This window comes from Oryctolagus cuniculus, chromosome 16 (assembly GCF_051225735.1).
Source record: "Oryctolagus cuniculus isolate XC-2025 breed Fujian yellow rabbit chromosome 16, ASM5122573v1, whole genome shotgun sequence".
Lineage (NCBI taxonomy): Eukaryota > Metazoa > Chordata > Mammalia > Lagomorpha > Leporidae > Oryctolagus > Oryctolagus cuniculus.
The window spans coordinates 6,551,749-6,573,324 of NC_142882.1; positions in this window are offsets into that span (position 1 = coordinate 6,551,749).

Consider the following 21,576-nt stretch of genomic DNA (forward strand, 5'->3'; position numbering starts at 1 on the left):
AGTGATCAATTTCAGTTCACAATTGATCATAATGAAAGGACTAAGAGGCAAAGGGAGCACATAAACAAGTCTAGTACCTGCTAACACTAACCGATAGAATAAAGGTGAGAGTGATCCAACATGGGAAGCGAGATACTCAGCAGACTCATAGAATGGCGGATGTGCTACACAGTACTCTGGCCTCAGAATCAGCCCTAAAGGCATTCCGATCTGGCTGAAAAGCCCATGAGAGTATTTCAGGCATGGAAAGCCAAAACACTCAGGAAAAAAAAAAAAACTAAATGAAAGATCTCTGTGAGTGAGATCCCAGTGGAAAGAACAGGTCTTCAAAGAAGGAGGTACCTTTCTCTGAAGGGAGGACAGAACCTCCACTTTGACTATGACCCTGTCTAAACAAGATAAGAGTCGGAGAACTCAGATGGCTTCCATAGCCTTGGAAACTCATGACTGGAGCATGGGGAGATAACTGAGGCCATAAACAAGAGTGTCAATTTGTAAAGTCAACAACAGGAGTCACTGTGCATTTACTCCTCATGTAGGATCTCTGTCCTTAGCGTGCTGTACATTGATACTAAATGCTATAACAAGTACTCACACAATATATTTCACTCTGTATTTCTATGGGGGTGCAAACTGTTGAAAGCTTTACTTGATGTATACTTACTGATCTTCTGTAAAAAAAAAAAAAAGAAGAAGAAATTATCAATTCCCAACTTGACTCTCTCTGGGATTAAACATGACAATAGGTCTGATCTGATTTCATCATCATTTAAAAAATCATCTATTATTTACTTTATGTTTCTGTGTGGGAGCGGACTGTTGAATTCTTTACTTAATGGATGCTAAACTGATCTTCTGTATATAAAGAGAATTGAAAATTAATCTTGATGTGAATGGAAGGGGAGAGGGTGTGGGAGAGGGGAGGGTTGCGGGTGGGAGGGACGTTATGGGGGACAAGCCATTGTAATCCATAAGCTGTACTTTGGAAATTTATATTCATTAAGTAAAAGTTAAAACAAATGTAAAAAGTTTCACTTACATTCAAAAAAAATAATGCATTGTCCTGAAACTCTTGTAGTACAACACATTAAGGACAGAGGTACAGCATGGGGAGCAAGTGCACAGTGACTCCTGTTGTTGATTTAACAACTGACACTCTTAGTTATGATGTCAGTGATCACCTGAGGCTCTTGAAATGAGCTGCGAAGGTTACAGAAGCCTTTTGAATTCACAAACTCTGTCAGTTTTTTGTACAGGGGTATATGCGAAGTGGAAGTTCTATGCTCCCTTCAGCATAAAGTACATCCTTCTTTGATGGCTTTTTCTTTCCACTGGGGTCTCACTCACAGAGATCCTTCATGCAGAACCATTTTTGCCACTATGTCTTGGCTTTCCATGCCTGAAATTCTCTCATCGTGTTTTCAGTCAGGTCTCAGGGGCTGATTCTGAGGTCAGAGTGCTGTTTAGGGTGTTTGTCATTCTATGTGTCTGCTGTGTGGACTGCTTCCCATGTTGGAACTTTACCTTCTTTGTAATTCTGTCTATTGTTATTATCAGGCACTTGTCTTATTTATGTGATCCCTTTGTCTGATGTTCCTATTCACATGATCAAGTTGATTCTTAATATGATCACTTTTACACATAAGATGGGAACAGTGCCACCCAGCTAAATGGGATTTGGGGTGCATGGAACATTTTTAGCTTCACCATTAGGGGTAGGTCTGTGTGAATGTGTGCTGATCTGTACAGCTCTTCCCTCTTCCATTCCCATTCTTATTTTTAACTGGAATCTATTTTCAATTGATAATACATTTATGATTAATTCTAGGTTAAGTAAGGAGTTTAGCTAATGGTATTAAGTAGAGAAGAAAAAACGAATGAAATACTAGATAAAGTGAAATAATAAAGTGTTCCTTGACAGTCAAGCCAAGGGCTGTTCAAGTAATTGCTTCTCATAGTGTCTATTTCACTTCTACAGGTTTCCTTTTAGGTGCTCTGTTAGTTGTCACAAATCAGGGAGAAGATAATGATATTTGTCCCTTTGGGACTGGCTTATTTCACTAAGTATGATATTTTCCAGTCATCCATTTAGTTGTAAATGACCAAATTTCATTCTTTTAAACTGCCGATAGTTTTCCATATAGTACATATCCCATAGTTTCTTTCTTTCTTTTTTCTTTTTATTTTTTGACAGGCAGAGTGGACTGTGAGAGAGATAGAGAAAGGTATTCCTTTTCCATTGGTTCACCCCGCAGTGGCCACTGCAGCTGGAGTGGTGCAGCTAGTGCATGGTGCTATTCTGAAGCCAGGAACCAGGTGTTTCTCCTGGTCTCCCATGCGGTTGCACGGCCCAAGCACTTAGCCCATCCTCTAGTGTACTCCGGGGCCAACAGCAGAGAGCAGGACTGGAAGAGGAGCAACCAGGACAGAATCCAGTGCCCTGACTGGGACGAGAACCCAGGGTATTGACACCGCAGGCAGAGGATTAGCCTAGTGAGCTGTAGCACTGGCTCCAGGCTCCATAGTTACTTTATCAAGTCTTCAGTTAATGGGCATTTAGGTTGATTCCATATCTTGGCTATTGTGAATTGAGCTACAATAAACATACAGGTGCAGATGTCTCTTTTATTTGCTGGCTTCATTTCCTTTGGGTACATTCCAAGGAGTGGTTTGGATGGATGGATCCTAGGGTAGGGCTATATTCAGATTTCTGAGGTATCTCAAAACTGTTTTCCATGGTGGCTTTACCAGTTTCCATTCCCAGCAGCAGTGAATTAGGGTACTTTATTCCCCACATCCTCACTGGCATTTGTGTTTATTGATTTCAGTATGAGAGCCATTCTAACTAGAGTGAGGTGAAACCTCATTGTGTTTTTTATTTGCATGTCCCTGATGGCTAGTGATCCTGAGCATTTTTTCATGTGTCTGTAGGCCACTTGGATTTCATTTTTTGAGAAATGTCTACATCCTTTGCCTACTTCTTGACTGGGTTGTTTGTTTGGCTATTGTTGAGTTTTTTGATCGCTTTATATATCCTAGTTATTAATCCTTTATCAGTTGCATGGTTTGCAAATAATTTCTCCCATTCTATTCATTGCTTCTTTACTTTCCTGTTTGTTTGCCGTACAGAAGCTTTGCAATTTGATGTAATCCCACTTGTTAATCTGGGTTTTTATTGCCTGTGCCTCTGGGGTCTTTTCAAAGAACACTGTGCCTAGGCTGATGTCTTGCAGGGTTTCCCCAATGCTCTCTTTTACTTTGATGGTATTGGGTCATAGATTTAGGTCTATAATCCATTTTGAATGGATTTTTGTGTAAGGTGTAAGGTAGGGGCCTTGTTTCTTATTTCTGCATGTGGAAATCCCTGTCCTTGCTCTAGGGAGTGGTTTTAGCTACTTGAATGAAAATAAGTTGGTTGTTATAGATTGTTGTATTGATTTCTGCATTTCTATTCTGTTCCATTGGTGTATGCATCTGTTTTTGTACCAATACCATGCTGTTTTGATTATAACTGCTTTGTAGTATGCCTTTAAATCTGGTATTCTGATGCCTCTGGCTGTACTTTTGTTGTATAAGATTGCTTTAGCTATCCTAGACCTCTTAGGTTTCCAAATGAATTTCAGCATCATCTTTTCTACATCTGAGAAGAATGTATTTGGTATTTTGAATGGTATTGCATTGAATCTGTAATTATTTTAGGAAGAGTGGACATTTTGATGATGATGATTATTCTGATCTATGAACATGGAAGTTTTTTCCATTTTTTAATGTTGTCTTTTATTTCTTTTTGGAGAGTTTTGTAATTCTCATCATAGAGATCTTTTACCTCCTTTGTTAAACTTTTTCCAAGGTATTTACTTTTTTGTAGCTATTGTGAATGGGATTGATCTTAGAAATTCTTTCTCAGCCATGGCATTGTCTGTGTATACAGGGTTGTAGTTTTTTGTGTACTGATTTTATATCATGATGTTTTACCAAACCCTTTTGTGAGTTCTAGTAGTCTCCTTGTGGAGTCTTTCAGTTCCCCTATATATATAATCATGTCATCTGCAAATAAGGAGATTTTTACTTTATCCTTACCAATCTGAATCCCTCTCATTTCTTTTTCTTGCCTGATGGCTCTGGCTAAACTTCCAGTACTATATTGAATAGCAATGGAGACAGTGGGCATCCTTTTCTGGTTCCATATCTCAATGAGAATGCTTCCAGGTTTTCCCCATTCAATAGGATGCTGGCCGTGTGTTTGTCATAAATTGCCTTAATTATGTTGAAGAATGTTCCTTCTAGATTAAATTTGCTTAGAGTTTTCATCATGAAAGAGTATTGTATTTTATCAAATGCTTTCTCTACATCTATTGAGATAATCATTCGGCTTTTATTCTTTGTTAATGTGATGTATCACATAGATTGATTTGTGAATGTTGAACAATACTTGCATACCAGGGACAAATCTCACTTGGTCTGGGTGAATGATCTTCCTGATTTGGTGTTGAAATTGACTGGCCAGGATTTTGTTGAGGGATTTTGCATCGGTGTTTATCAGGGAAATTGGTCTATAATTTCCTTTCTCTATTGCATCTTTTCCAGCTACAGGGATTAAGGTGCTGCTGGCTTCATAGTAGGAATTTGGGAGGATTCCATCCCTGTCCATTGTTTTAAATAGCTTGAGAAGAATTGGAGTTAGTTCTTCTTTCAATACTTGGTAGAATTTTGCAAGGAATTCATCTGGTCCTGGGCTTTACTTTGTTGGGAGGGTCTTTATTACTGACTGAATTTCCATCACAGTTATGGGTCTTTTTAGATTTTCTGTCTTCAAAGCTCAGTTTAGTATAGTAAGTTTTATGTGTCCAGGAACCTAATCATTTCTTCTAGCTTTCCCAGTTTGTTGGCATACAGCTCTTTGTAGTAATTTCTGAGGATTCTTTTTTATTTTTCTTGTGTCTATTGTTACTTTCCTTTTTCACTTTTAATTTTGTTGATTTGAGTCTTCTCCCTCCTTCCTTGGTTAGTTGGGCTAATGGTGTGTCAATTTTGTTTATTTATTCAAGAAACCAGCCGGTGCCATGGCACTCTTGGCTAATTCTCTGACTGCGGCACTGGCACCCTGGGTTCTAGTCCCGGTTGGGGCACCAGATTCAGTCTCCATTGCTCCTCTTCCAGTCCAGCTCTCTGCTGTGGCCCAGGGAGGCAGTGGAGGATGGCCCAAGTGGTTGGGCCCTGCACCCACATGGGAGGCCAGGTGGAAACACCTGGCTCCTGGCTTTGTATCGGCGCAGCGTGCTGGCTATAGTGGCTGCTTAGGGGGTGAACCAATGGAAAAGGAAGACCTTTCTCTCAGTCTCTCTCTCTCTCTAATTCTGCCTGTCAAAAATAAATAAATAAATAAATAAATAAATACATAATTAAAAACAAAAAAAACCTACTCTTTGTTTTGCTGATCTTTTGTATTTTTTTTGCTTTCAATGTTGTTGATTTCTTTTCTAATTTTAATTATTTCTTTCCTTCTACTGGTCTTGGGTTTAGTTTGCTGTTTTTTTTTTCATAGGTCCTTCAGGTGGATAGATAGTTCATTCATTTTTTCATTTTCAATTATCTTTATATATACAAGATCAATTTAGTATAAATTCAGTAAAGATTTCAACAGTTTGCACCCACACCATAACACAATGTGTAAAATAGTGTTTGAGTGCTAGTTATAATGTTAATTCACATTATACAACACATTAAGGACAGACATCCTACATGAGGAGTAAGTGCACAGTGACTCCTGTTGTTGACTTAGCAAATTGGCAGTCTTGTTTATGGCCTCAGTAATCACCCGAGGCTTTTGTCATGAGTTGCCAAGGCTATGGAAGCATTTTGAGTTCACCGACTCTGATCTTATTTAAATGGGATCATAGTCAAAGTGGAAGTTCTCTCTTCCCTTCAGAGAAAGGTACCTCCTTCTTTGATGGCCTGTTATTCTTTCCACTGGGATCTCACTCACAGGGATCTTTCATTTAGGTTTTTTTTCCAGAGTGTCTTGGCTTTCCATGCCTAAAATACTCTCATGGGCTCTTCAGCCAGATCCAAATGCTTTAAGGGCTTATTCTGGGCCAGAGTGCTGTTTAGGGCATCTGCCATTCTATGAGTCTGCTGTGCATCCTGCCTCCCATGTTGGATCATTCTCTCCTTTTTAATTCTATCAGATAGTATTAGCAGACACTAGTCTTTTTTATATGGTCTCTGACTCTTAGACCTATCATTATGTTCAATTGTGAACCAAAGTTGATCACTTTGACTAGTGACATTTCAATTGTACATGCCACCTAGATGGAATTGAATTGGAATCCCCTGGCAGGTTTCTAACTCTACCATTTGGGGCAAGTCAGGTTGAGCATGTCCCAATAGATAGTTCATTTATTGGGTACCTTTGTAGTTTCTTCATGTAATCACCAATTGCTATATACTTTCCTCTTAACACTGCTTTTGCTGTATCCCATAAGCTTTGATATGTTGTATTGCCATCTTCATTTGCTTCCAGAAATTTTTTGATTTCTCTTTTGATTTCTTCTATGATCAACTGTTCATTCAGGAGCATGTTGTTAGTCTCCATGTGTTTGCATATGTTCTAGAGATTCTTGAGTTGCCAAATTCCAGCTTCATTCCATTGTGGTTCGAGAAGATGCATAGTATGATTTCATTTTTTTTAATTTTCTGAGACTTGCTCTATGGTCTAGTATGTAGTTCCATGAACTGCTGAGAAGAATGTGTATTCTGCAACTGTAGGATGAAAAGGTCTGTAGATATCTTCTAGGTCTATTTGGTCTGTGGTGTTGATTTAGTTTGATGTTTCATTACTGATTTTCTGTTTTGTTGATCTGTCCATTTCTGGGAGTAGGGTATTAAAGTCCCAAATTCCTATGGTATTTGGATCTATATCTCCCTTTAAATCTTTTAACATTTTTTTAATGGCAGGTTCCCTATAGTTGGGTGCATATACATTTATAATGATCGCATCTTCCTGTTGAATTGATCCTTTGATCATTACATTGTGTCCTTCTTTGTCTCTCTTGGTGGTCTTTGTGTTAAAGCCTATTTTGTCATATTAGAATGGCCACTCCAACTCTTTTTGGTTTCTGTTGGCATGGAATATCTTTTTCAATCCTTTCACTTTCAGTCTGCAAGCATGTTTTTTGGTAAGATGTGTTTCTTGTAGGCAGCAAACATATGAGTTTTCTTTGTAAATCCATTTATCCAGTCTGTGTCTTTTAACTGAGGAGTTGAGACCATTTACATTCAGTGGTACTATTGTTATGTACCGACTTTGCCCTACCATTTTTCTGTAAATCGTTCTGTTTATGTACTTTGGATTTCACTTGTTCTTTTGCTGGCTAATTATGTCATTTTCCAGTGATGTTCCTGTTTCTGTGTTTGTGTGTAGCACATGTTTGAGTGTATTTCTTAGGGCTGGGCATGTACTTAAAGTTTCTTTCAACTTCTATTTGCTGTGAAAGATCCTTTTTCTCATGCATTCATAAATGAGAGTTTTGTAGGGTATAGTAATCTGGGTTGACTGTGTTTTTTCTCTTAAGACTTGGAATATGTCTTGCCATTCTCTCCTTTCCTGTAGGGTTTGTGATGAGAAGACTGGGATGAGTTTATCTGGGTTCCCTCTGAATGTGATTTGGCATTTCTCTCAGGCACATTTTAAGATCTTTTCTTTATATGTTACTGAGGAGAGCTTCAAGTTCTGATCTTCTTTTTTCTTGTCTTTGAGGATTTTTCTGAGACTATCCACTGTATTGTTATTTACTCTACTGAATTCTTCACATCTAAATTTCATTCTGATTTCTCTTCAATATCTCAATTTCCTGAGAGCACATTTCATTTAGGTTGTGAATGTGTTTCTGGTTGCTTCTAAGTAATCTGATGATGAGTTTTCCTAAATATGTTTCTGGAATATCTTCAATCCCTTGCTCTTCTGCTTCTATTACTGAAGAGCTGATGTAATCTTCCATTCTGGGGCTAATACTATGTTCCTTAGTTTTATTAAAATTTTTCCCCTTGTTTTTTATCACTTTCAATTTCTTTCCCCTTTAATATGTGTCTTGGTGCTTGTGGCAAGATTTCCCTGTGCTATGTGTCTACGTTGCCAGTGGAAATATGTAGTTCCACCTCTGGAAGTCCTGCTTGCTTCTGGATGGTGATGGGGGCTGATAGAAGGGCTCTGGTGCACTAAGCCTTGCCTACTTTGGCCAGGCTCTGGTGTGTGAAATGAACTAGGGATTTCAGTCTTTAGAACTTCTCACTGTCATATAGCTCATGTGGTGGTGGTGGGGAAAGTACTCTGAAATGTTGTGATCCTTGTTCTGGGTGGCAGGTGTGCAGTGAAGTAGCCCCAAAAGTCAATGGACATGCACACAGAAGGCAAATATGGTAGCACTGTGTTTATTTTCAGAGATGTAAACAGATAATATGGCTTCTCCCAGCTGGCTGCCAGTCTGAGTGGAGGGGGAGACATAGGTGGGCAGGAGTATGCCCTAGTTCTCTGTCCTTTCCCATAACTTCCCTCTGGGAATTTCAAACAGTTGCCCACTGCTAACCGCAGCTCTGGGGTCTCGTAAACTTACATCTCACCTGGTACACCTGGGGGGGATGGTGTCACATCAGTTACCCCATTTGGGTTCTTCTTCACACCTCTGGTGTGGCTCAGTGGCTGTTTGCTCCCTCTGTGTGGTCCTGCTCCATCTCTGCTGGACTCCCGGGCTTCTCTGCTCAAAATTCTTGTGGCTCTGTCACCAGCCTGTATCACCTTTCCTAATTAACTATCTATTTTCCACCTTGAGACTGAGAACATCTTGTTGCTCTACTTCCATCTTGGCTCCTCTCTGTTATTCTTAAAAGATAAGTGGAAAAGCATCAGAACAGGTTAATTCCAACCTCCTTTTGAGAGCCTTTTCCCCGATTGAGATATCTTAAATTACAAATGTCCTCATCATCTCCAACACAGTAGATAGTTCCTCATAGAATTACTTCTTTCTCCCCAAACCCTCCAACAGTGTCTTCAGCTCCTATAGCCTGAGAAGCACTTGGGTGGGAGATACAATAACTTATGGGGCTGTCTCAGAACATAGGAAAACTCCCTGAGTCATACTCAGTTGTGTATGAGTAGCCATTATCAGATGCCTTTTCTAATATCCAAGTCAGTGTGTATTTGATTCCTTTGAATTTTAAAGCAATTGTGTACATATGTGTGTATGTAAATATATGTTATTATTATGATTATGTTTAGGAGATACAGAATGATCATTTCTTCCATGTCTTCAGTAGATAATCAAATCACAGGTTTTTAGGTTCTTAAGTTATTTTACAGCTTTGATTAACACTTAATAGTTCTCTGATATTTTAGTGTATGTATGCAACATGTCCAGAGAACCTCAAATTATTCATAGAAAATGGAAGGATCTTAGACAATTGAACTATTTGAATTCAATGCTTAATAAAGGCAAGGCACCAGTAGTGACTGGATGAAAAATCTGTTTATATTAAAATTATTAGACTTTCTGTTTTACAGCAGTTTAAACTTACAAAGTATTTGAATAGAATACTAGAATTTTCTTATGTGTCCCCAACTCCTTTAGCTATCCTCTATTGATAACATCTCATGACAGTAGGATAGTAGGATAAAATGGACAATTGATGAGCCACTGTTGATGCATCACTTTGCCTAAAGTTTCTAGTTTACTTTGGCGTTGCTTTTTTGTTGCACAATCCACAAGTTTTGGCAGTGGAATAATGATACGTGTTCTCCATGACGGTATTCTAGAGAGTAGTCCTGAAAACCACTTGCACTCCAAAGACATAGATATCTGTAGGGTATGATCCTGCCCCTGGTGGTTTTCGTGGTCTGAATAGAGATGATTTCCAGCTGATTTCTCTGCTTTAGGGTGAAAATGGAGACTTTGGCACTTAGCTCCCATGGCCTCATAAGGGCTTAAATGAGAAATACCCATGGTTGTAGGTGTAAATCTTCATGGAATTAGTGTGGATGTTAGAACATTTGGGATAGGTGTAATACATGGATATGTTAACATACAGATACAATGATGTTGATGTACTGATTAGGAATCTCTGAATTGAGAGTGATGAGTGGGGCCACAGTACTTGGGAAACCTGTACTTGTGGGTTTCTTTGTGCACAGGATTTCTATGAGATCTGTGTGGGAAACATGGAAATGTTCTGTGGCTGCCCTGGATACTGGGTGTGTGGGGCTGCCCCTTCCTCTTTTGTCTTCTGGGGAGTGTGATGCTGGAATGCTATTGGCTAAGTGCTGACTGAGACTGGTCCTTCTAGGTTCTCACCTGACAGCTCCCATTGCATCCTGTGAGGCAGTCTATTTGTGTCATATTAAACAGCAAAGTTTTTGGATCAAATCTAATAGGAGTTTGTCTCTAGGATCTTGCTATCCATAGACTTTGATATCATCAAAGCACCTGGGTGTAGAAAAGATGGGCCAAAAATAGGTTTTCCATCTTGTGTTTTATACCTGGACACAAGACCTCAGCTGCAGAGCCCAAGGGAAGAATGATTCCTTACTCCATGGAAGAGGAGATGGCTTGGCAGAAAGGGGTTAGATTGAAGAGCATTGGAATGGCCTCTCCAGTCCAGTAGAAACACACACAGATGTGCACACATGAATGCAGAAAAATACAATATGTGTTTGTACCTGCCTAGCACTGAAGGTTCTTCTACAATTGAGTTCTAGGGTTTTGTACATATTTCCTAAATGCTTCCTTTGCTTTTTCTCATTCCCCTACTGTAGGTTCCCTTCCTTGTGTATTCACTGGTTGATAGTTTGTGCTTTCTTGAGTTACAAAACAGCCTTCATAATGATGGAGATATGGTGATTGCTGACCCCCCATGTATAGATACATCACTAACAGAAGTTAGTGATTTTGAAGTTAGTGGTTTTGATTTGCATTTCCCTGATTGCTAATGACCTTGAACATTTTTTCATGTGTCTGTTGGCCATTTGGATTTCCTCTTTTGAAAAAAGTCTGTTGCGGTCCTTGGCCCATCTTAAGTAGGTGGTTTGTTTTGATGTTGTGGAGTTTCTTGATCTCTTTGTAGATTCTGGTTATTAACCCTTTATCTGTTGCATAGTTTGCAAATACTTTTCCCTTTCTGTCGGTTGTCTCTTCACTCTCCTGTTTCTTTTGCAGTACAGAAACTTCTCAATTTGATGCAATCCCAATAGTTGATTTTGGCTTTGACTGCCTGTGCTTCTGGGTATTTTCCAAGAAGTCTTTGCCAGTACCTATATCTTGCAGGGTTTTTCCAATACTCTCTAATAATTTGATGGTGTTGGGTTGTAGATTTAAGTCTTTAATCCATGTTGAGTGGATTTTTGTGTAAGGTGAAAGGTAGGGGTCTTGCTTCATGATCCTGCACATGGAAATCCAATTTTCCCAGCACTATTTGTTGAATAGACTGTCCTTACTCCAGGGATTGGTTTTAGTTCCTTGGTCAAATACAATTTGGCTGTAGATGTTTGGATTGATTTCTGGTGTTTCAATTCTGTTCCATTGGTCTATCCATCTGTTTCTGTACCAGTACAATGCTCTTTTGATAACAACTGCCCTGTAGTATGTCCTGAAATCTGGTATTGTGATGCCTCCAGCTTTGTTTTTGTTGTACAAGAGTGCTTTAGCTATCCGAGGTCTCCTGTGTCTCCATATGACTTTCAGCATCATTTTTTCTAGATCTGAGAAGAAGGTCTTTGGTATCTTGATTGGTATTGCTTTGAATCTATAAATTGCTTTTGGGAGAATGGACATTTTGATGATATTGATTTCCAATCCATGAGCATGGAATATTTGTCCATTTTTTGGTATCCTCTTCTATTTCTTTCTTTTAGGTTTTATAATTTTCATCGTAGAGATTTTAACATCCTTGGTTAAGCTTATTCAAAGATATTTGATTGGTTTTGTAGCTATTGTGAATGGGATTAATCTTAGAAGTTCTTTCTCAGTCATGGAATTGCCTGTGTATACAAAGGCTGTTCATTTTTATGCATTTATTTTATACCCTGCTACTTTGCCAAACTCTTCTATGAGTTCCAATAGTCTCTAAGTAGAGCTCTTTGTATCCCCTAGATAAAGAATCATATCAGCTGCAAAGAGGGATAGTTTGACTTCTTCCTTCCCAATTTGTATCCTTTAATTTCTTTTTCTTTCTTAATAGCTCTGGCTAAAACTTCCAGAACTATATTTAATAGCAGTGTTGAGTCTGCGCATCCCTGTCTGGTACCAGATCTCAGTGGAAATGCTTCCAATTTTTCCGCATTCAATAGGATGTTGGCCATGGGTTTTTCATAAATTGCTTTGATTGTGTTGAGGAATGTTCCTTCCATACCCAGTTTGCTTAGAGTTTTCATCATGAAAGGGCGTTGTATTTTATCAAATGCTTTCTCTGCATCTACTGAGATAATCATATGGTTTTTCTTCTGCAGTCTGTTAATGTGGTGTATCACATTGATTGTCTTGCACACATTAAACCATCCCTGCATACCAGGGATAAATCCCACTTGGTCTGGGTGGATGATCTTTCTGATGTGTTGTTGCATTCTATTGGCGAGAATTTTATTGAGGAATTTGCATCTATGTTCATCAGGGATATTGGTCTGTAATTTTCTTTCAATACTGTATCATTTTCCAGCTTCGGAAATAAGGTGATGCTGGCTTCATAAAAAGCATTTGGGATGATTCCCTCTTTTTCGATTGTTCTGCATAGTTTGAGAAGAATTGGAGTCAGTTCTTCTTTAAATGTCTGGTAGAATTCAGCAGTGAATCCATCTGGTCCTGGGCTTTTCTTTGTTGGGAGGGTCTTTATTACTGTTTCAATTTCTGTCTCAGTTATGTGTCTGTTTAGGTTTTTTATGTCTTCCTGGTTCAATTTAGGTAGTTTGCATGTGTCCAGGAATCTATCCATTTCTGATAGGTTTCCCTGTTTGCTGGCATACAAGTCCTTGTAGTAATTTCTGATGATTCTTTTTATTTCTGTGGTGTCTGTTGTTATGTTTCCTTTTTCATCTCTGATTTTATTGATTTGGGTCTTTTCTCTTCTTTTTTTAGTTAGTTGGGCCAATGGGGTGTCAATTTTGTTGATTTTTTCAAAAAACCAGCTCCTCATTTGGCTGATTTTTTGTAATATTTTTGGATTCAATCCTGTTGATTTCTTCTCTGATTTTAATTGTTTCTCTTCTCCTACTAGATTTGGGTCTGGTTTGCTGCAGATTTTCTAGATCCTTGGATGCAGTGAAAGCTCATCTATTTGATGCCTTTCCAATTTCTTGATATAGGCACCTATTGCTATAAACTTGCTTCTCAATACTGCTTTTGCTGTATCACATGAGTTTTGATATGTTGTATTGTTATCCTCACTTACTTCCAGAAAATTTTGATTTCTCTTTTGATTTCTTCTATGACCCATTGTTCATTCAGGAGCATGTTGTTCAATCTCCATGTGTTTGCGTATGCTCTAGGGATTCCTGAGTTGCTAATTTCCAACTTCATTCCTTTATGGTCTGAGAAGCTGCATGGTATGATTCTAATTCTTTTGAATTTGTTGAGACTTTCTTTATGGCCTAGTATGTGGTCAATGCTAGAGAAGGTTCCATGTACTGCTGAGAAGAATGTAAATGCTTTCTGTGTAGGATGAAAAGTTCTATAGATATCTGTTAGATCCATTTGGGCAATAGTGTCGATTAAATCTACTGTATCCTTGTTGATCTTCTGTCCTGTTGATCTGTCTATTTCTGAGAGTGGAGTATTGAATTCCCCCAGTAGTATTGTATTGAGGTCTAAGTCTCCCTATAAGTTCCTTAACAAATCTGTTAAATAAACTGGTGTCTTGTAATTAGGTGCATGTGCATTGATAATCATTATATCTTCCTGTTGAATTGATCCCTTAATCATTATATAGTGCCCCTCTTTGTCTCTCTTAACAGATTTTGTGATAAAGTTTATGTTGTCTGATATTAAGATGGCTATGCCTGCTCTTTTTTTCATTTCTGTTGTCAGGTATATCTTTTTACAGACTTTCACTTTCAGTCTGTATGCATCTTTGTTGGAAAGATGTGTTTCTTGTAGGCAGCAAATAGATGAGTTTTGTTCCTTAACCCAATCAGCCAATCAGTGTCTTTTAACTGGACAGTTCAGGCCATTAACGTTCAATGTTCAACGTTCTATTGATAAATGGTAACTTTGCCCTGCCATTTGCCAAAGATATTTTCTAATATATGCTTTGAACTTCCTGTGATCTTTTGCTGTGAGATTTCCTTCCTTTACCTTCTTTCATATTGATGACCGTGTTTCTGTGTTTCTGTGTACAACACATCTTTAAGCATCTTTTGCAGGGCTGGATGAGTGGTGACAAATTCTTTCAATTTCTGTTTGCTATGAAAGGTTTTTATTTCAGCTTCATTCACAAATGAGAGGTTTGCAGGATATAATATTGTGGGCTGGCAGTTTTTCTCTTAGTACCTGTGTTATGTCTCACCATTCCCTTCTAGCCTGTAGGGTTTCTGATGAGAAGTCAGCTGTGAGTCTAATTGGAGATCCTCTAAGAGTAACCTGACATTTCTCTCTTGCACATTTTAGGATCTTTTCTTTCTGTTTCACTGTGGTGAGTTTAATTACAACGTGTCGTGGTGAGGATCTCCTTTGGTCATGTTTATTAAGGGTTCTATGAGCTTTCTGTACTAGGATGTCTCTGTCCTTCTCCAAACCTGGGAAATTTTCTGCTATTATCTCACTAAAAAGGCCTTCTAATCCTTTCTCCCTCTCCATGCCTTCAGGAACTCCTAGAACCTGAATGTTGGGCATTTTAATAGTATCCTGTAGGTTCCCCACAATATTTTTCAGATTTCTAATTTCCTCTTCTTTTCTTTGGTTTGACTGTATACTTTCCTGTGCTCTGTCTTCTAAGTCTGATATTCTCTCTTCAGCTTCACCTATTCTGTTTTTAAGGCTCTCTAATGTGTTTGTCATTTGATCTATTGAATTCATTTCATTATGATTTCTCATCACTATCACAGTTTAATGTTCTACTAGTTGTTTCATTTCATTTTATTCCTCCTTAATATTTCATTTTCGTGAGAAAGATTTTCTATCTTGTCCATTAAGGATTTCTGTAGTTCAAGAATTTGTTTTTGAGAACTTCTTAATGTTATTATCATAAATTTTTTGAGATCCACTTCTTGCATTTCTTCTGTCTCATCATGTTCATAATCTTGAATTGGGTGTCTTTACATTTGGGGGGTGTCATAGTGTCTTTCTTGTTCTTGTTACCTTGGTTTCTGCATTTGTTGTTTGGCATATTGGAGATATTCTTTGGTTTCTTGTAGTGTTTTTTCTTGTTATACTATGACTCTAGATTAAGTGGACTGTCTGCTTTTGATGGAGCCTTAGAGGCTTGAGATGGGTGTGGCCTGAGATCTCTATTTGGTTCCTCAGGGTTAAGGGTGTGCCAAAGGTGACACTCCCTGGTTAGGTGTGGTAAATCTCTCTCTGTCTCTTTCTTTCTTTCTTTGATTCAAAAGGGAAGTAATTCTGCACAGCTGAACAGAATTGGAGGTAGTTAGTAGGCGAATGATATACCCACAGGAGCCAGAGATTGGAAGCTCTTTCCCAAGGACCACACAGGGAATCTGTCATGCCCTCAATGTGGGCTCAAATTCTCCTTCAGTCTCCCACTGGGTTGCCATGGTTACCAAATTGTAGCGTCTCTGGAGAGTACTAACATGAATTCTGTGAGTTCTCTCCCCCACCATCTCTTTTTTAACAGTCTCAGTTCTGTAGCAGCACACATTCACTAGGTCTTAATCTCCTGTTATTTCACCCCCTCAGAGTCAGGTTTTTCTGCTAGGCTCAGGGCCGGTACAGACCTTAGGTCACCCTGCTTGTGACGTATGTCCAAAATGGCACCTGCTCTTTGTCTTGCTTGCCTTTGAGAGGTGAGTGGAGAGAGAGAAACTCGTGTCCGTATCAGTCACTCTCTCTCTCTTCTAGTTAGCCCGGTGAACTTTTCCCCATGGGGTTTCAGTCCTCATTCCCTCTAGTCTCCTTTTTCTGCTTGCCTGCTGGTGTCTCAGGCTATTGAGGTTTGGCTCACCTCGCGTTCCAGTGCTGGTGTGTTGAGTCTGCTGCTGGTGTCCCGAACTGTGAGCTCCCACGTTCTCCACGCAGGTCCACTGTGGATCACTACTTTTGGAAGAGTGTCCTCTGCTGTTTCTTCTGCTACTCTTCCTTGAACCTGCAGTATCTCCACTTTTATTAAACTGTCTCTCCCCAGACTATCAGTGTGTTCCCTTCCTATTTCGCCATCTTGCCACCGCCTTCTAAATGCTTTCTATACCTCTTCAAGTCTCCACAATTTCTACAAACTTGAATTCTTAGATAATTCTAGATAATTAGTGTGTTAGATCTGGGTTAAAACAGTCCCCACGTGGCATAGACAAGTCACAGCATGTCTCTGGTATCCCCCATCTTCCTTCTGTATTCTCTCTTTAGGGTCCCCACTGTCAGATACCTCAGAGTTTTACTGGGGAGAATTATATTCCCCCACTCTGCTTCTTTGTGACTTCACCCATGTAGTCACCAATGTAGGTGGTAGCCATGGCTGGCACTCTAGTGTACAAACATCTTTGCTTATGCTTTCACCATGAAAGTTCATTGTCAAAATCAGGCCTATTAAACTAGATGTAAGGAGAGGCATAGAACTACTATTTTTCCTTATGTATAAGAACTAAGCTACAGTATATATTTGAGCAGGCAGAGGCCCAGTCTAGCACACAGCCAGTAAGGGAACTGATCACTCCATGTGTGTGCCTTTTAACAAATATATGTCCTAGGCTACAGGTGTGGAAGGCTGAGTGAGAATGGGTGACACATGCTAATCCCACCCTCATCTTTCTCCCTTCCTTGTGAGCTTCAGTGCACATCTAGATGCCACAGGCAGGGGGAGTTTTGAGATAGCTCAAACTCAGGAAACCTAGGACTTGAGGTACACTTCTGTTTCTATGCCTATTCCAGCAAGGATGCAAACCATGTACTTTTATTTCTTTGGCCTGTGAGCTAATAGAAAAATGCCTCATCATTTCTATACCACTACTGGGTTTGTTTAACAAATATGTTTTCATAAACTGTTCATGAAAAATAGTTAAATACTACTTAAAGTGACTTATGCTGAAATTTGATATCTTCCTTATTTAAAAATGTTATCTTAATTTAGATTTTTAACAGGTTATTTTTAAAATGTAAATCAACAGGTTTCCTTTTTGGTTAATTACAGAGTTCAACCAACGGTACTAGAACAAAAAAAAACTAAAATGGATAAAGTATTGCATTGTGCATCAACCGTCAGGACTAAAGTGAAATGAACACTATGAGAAACAGTGACTTGATCAGCCCTCACCATGTTGATGAGCAACTTCATATGTTATCCCTCTTAGTATTTTTTTTGTTTGTTCTACTTAATACTTGGGTTGAATACTGTAATCAATACACAATTCTTCTTAAGTGCTGAAACTTAACTGAAAAGTGATTGCTGTTAAATATAAGAGTGGGAATAAGAGAGGGAAGAGATGTGCAATTCGGGACATGCTCAAGCTGACTTACCTCAAATGGTAGAGTTAGAAACATACCAGGGGATTCCAATGCAATCCCATCAAGGTGGCATGTACCAATGCCATCTCACTAGTCCTGGTGATCAATTTCTGTTCACAATTGATCATAATGATAGGAATAAGAAGCAAAGGGATCACATAAACAAGAATAGTGTCTGCAAATACTAGCTAATAGAATAAAAATAGGAGAGAATGATCCAACATGGGAAGTGAGATACACAGCAGACCCATAGAATGGCAGATGTCCTAAATAGAACTCTGGCCTCAGAATCAGCCCTAAAGGCATGCAGATCCAGCTGAAAAGCCCATGAGAATATTTCAGGCATGGAAAGCCAAGACACTCTGGGAAAAAAAAAAAAAAAAACTAAATGAAAGATCTCTGCAAATGAGATCCCAGTGGAAAGAACGGGTCATCAAAGAAGGAGGTACCTTTCTCTGAAGGGAGGAGAGAACTTCCACTTTGACCATGGCCTTGTCTAAAAATTATCAGAGTCAGTGAACACAGGGGGCTTCCATAGCCTTGGCAGCTCATGACAAGAGCCTAGGTTGATTACTGATGCCATAAACAAGATTGTCAATTTGTTAAGTCAACAACAGGAGTCACTGTGCACTTACTCCTCATGTAGGATCTTTGTCCTTAGTGTGCTGTACATTGAGATTTAATGCTATAACTAGTACTCAAACAGTATTTTTCACTTTATGTTTCTGTGTGGGAGCAAACTGTTGAAATCTTTACTTAATGTATGCTAAACTGATCTTCTGTATATAAAGAGAAACAGAAATGAATCTTGATGTGAATGGAAGGGGAGAGGGAGTGGGAAAGGGGAGGATAGTGGGTGGGAGGGACGTTATGGGGGGGAAGTCATTGTAATCCATAAGCTGTACTTTGGAAATTTATATTCATTAAATAAAAGTTTAAAAAATGTAAATCAAGGGAATTGGAGATGGAAACATCACAAGTATAGAAATGTATTGCTTGGTAATAAAGATTAAGAAGGAACAACCTTTTATATGAGAAAAAGAGAATGTATCCATCAGTATGTAAGGTGTAGTAATAACTCTGGTTAACATGAGGAAGTTGGGCATGAATAACAGCCAATTATATCCTAGATGTCATTTATATGCTGTCTTCAACATCAAATCAGAATATTCCTGAAATAGCTCAGTTGGGTATTCCAGAAAAGCCTTGTGAATCAGAAATAACTGAACTTGGGCTGATGTCATTGTACATTTCCACTACATATTGACCAGTGTATGAAGTGTCCATATCATCAGATGCCACCACGTAGTGAGACCAGTGCTTCTACAAATAAAGTGAATTTTCTGTTTTTGAAGACACCCTTGGGATGATCCTCATCTGCACAGCTCTGTGCTTCTCTGTCCTCACTGCTGTGGTGTTGGGGTCCCTGTTAAGCACTGAGACACTCCCATAGTCAAGGCCAACAATCGTGGTCTCAGCTACATCCTGCTCATTTCCCTCACCTTCTGCTTCCTCTGCTCCTTAGTGTTTATTGGTCAGCACAAGACAACCACCTGTGTCCTCCTGCATACCACGTTAGGATTGGTGTTCACCATGGCTGGTTCCACTGTCCTGGCCAAAACTATCACTGTGCTTCTGGCCTTCAAGGTCACTGCCCCAGGGAGAAGAATGAGAAACTGGCTGATATCAGGGGTACCTAACTCCATTATTCCCATCTGCTCCCTGATCCAACTGGCTCTCTGTGCCATCTGGCTTGGGACTTCTGCTCCATTTGTTGACACAGATGCACACTCTGAGCATGGCCACACCATCCTGGTATGCAACAAGGGCTCACTGACTGCTTTCTACTCTGTCCTGGGCTTCCTGGGCTCCTTGGCCTTGGCAAGATTCACTGTGGTTTTCCTAGCCAAGAATCTACCTGACAAGTTCAGTGAAGCCAAGTTCCTGACATTCAGCATGCTGGTGTTCTGCAGTGTCTGGGTGACCTTCCTGCCTGTCTACCACAGCACCAAGGGGAAGGTCATGGTGGCTGTAGAGATCTTCTCCATCTTGTGCTCCAGTGCAGGGCTCCTGGACTGCATTTTTGTTCCCAAGTGCTACATTATTCTTTACAGACCTGAGAAGAATGCTTTGAAATTTTTAAGGGATAGGATATTTTCAAGGAAAATGATGTTCTCAGTTGTAGGTCTTAAGGCAATCTCAGTTTTGAATGGTTAGAAAGTAAGATTGAAAAACTGATTTTGCACAACCACCAATCTGTTTATGTTTCCGTGGATTTCACAGTCCTGGGTGTTTTGTATAAATTAAATATTTGACTCTGTGGATTTAGTTGACTGTTCATTTTGCATGGTGCTTTCAAGGGGCATCCACATTATTGCAAGTGTCTACATTTTTCATGACAAACTGATAAATCCTTGCTGTAAATTTTGAGTTTTGTGTCTCCAATTAACTATAGACTGATTTGTGTGCTATTTCCAACTTTGGCTGTTTGGATACAAACACTGATTGGAAGAGATTTTTGCATATTTTCTAATTTTTGAGTGTACTCTCAGGTGTAGAATGTTTTGGTCATAAATTAATTTTGTGTTGAATTTGCTAAGGAGATGACAACTGTCTTCCATACCATATGTACTGTTACTTTCTAGCACATTTAAAGATTCCAAATTCTCTACTTTATCTACATCACTTGGAAAATTTCTCTCTGTACCCATGTAGTGGATGTGAGGTGGAGACTCCTTCTGGTGTAGAATGGTTTCTCCATACTTATTGCTGATTAGGATCCTTTGTAATGCCCTCTGGTCATATATTTAACTCTGCAGAAATGTCCATCATATCCTATTCCCATTGTTCATTAATTACTTGTATTTTGTTGTAACTTCTGCCTTTAAAATTTTTTTTATTGTCAGTAAGTTACTCAATGTGTTTATATTTCAAATTTTAATTCAGGTATACAAGTTTCATGAATTTCATATATACAGATTATGAATGTAGTGATACTTCCCACCTAATCCTCCCTCCTGTCAACAGTCTTATGCTTCTTCCCCTCCCTCTCCTATTCCCATTCTTTATTTTTGCAAAGAACCCTTTTCTAGTTTACTTTGTACCCATGAGATTAACCCTACCATATGTAAAGTGTTCTACAATGGTAGGAAGAAACCAACAGTATTTCTCAAAAATAGAGACAAAGGCTATAAACAATCATGGAATCTCCAATTGTCAATTTCACTCCAATACATTACTTTTTAGGCACTTGTTATGACAGATAGGAGAACACATACAGTACATGTCTTTTCTGATACTGGCTTATTTCTCTAAGTATCATGGTTTCCAGTTGTATCAATGCTATTTCAAAAGACAGTATTCCTTTTTTTTACTGTTGATGAATATTCTTAAAGTATAAACCATGGTTTCTTTATCCAGTCATCAGTTGATGGGTATCTGGATTGATTCCATACTTAGCTATTTTGAATTGAGCTTCAATGAACATGGAAGTACAGATGACCCCTTTTCATGCTGATTTCATTTTGTTTGGGTAAATTCCTAGGAGTCAGTTGACTGGGTCATATGGCAGATCTATTTTCTTTCACAGACAATTCTGTACTGTATTCCACAGTGCTGCACCATTTGACATTCCCACCAACTGTGGATTAGGGTACCTTTTTCCCAAGTGCTCTCCAGCAGAGGTTGTAAAGTGTGTGCACTCAAGGTGGAAACTTAACATACTGCACCACTGCCAAGCTCCAATTTCCATTATTCTCAAAGATAAGTGGTGAAGCACCAGATCATGCAGATTCCAACTACCTTTTGAGAGCCTTTTCCCTAACTGAGGCATCTTAAATTAAATGTCCCCATCATCTCCAGCAGAGTCATCAGTTCCTCATAGAATTACTTCTTTCTCCACAAACCCTCCAACAGTGTCTTCAGCAGC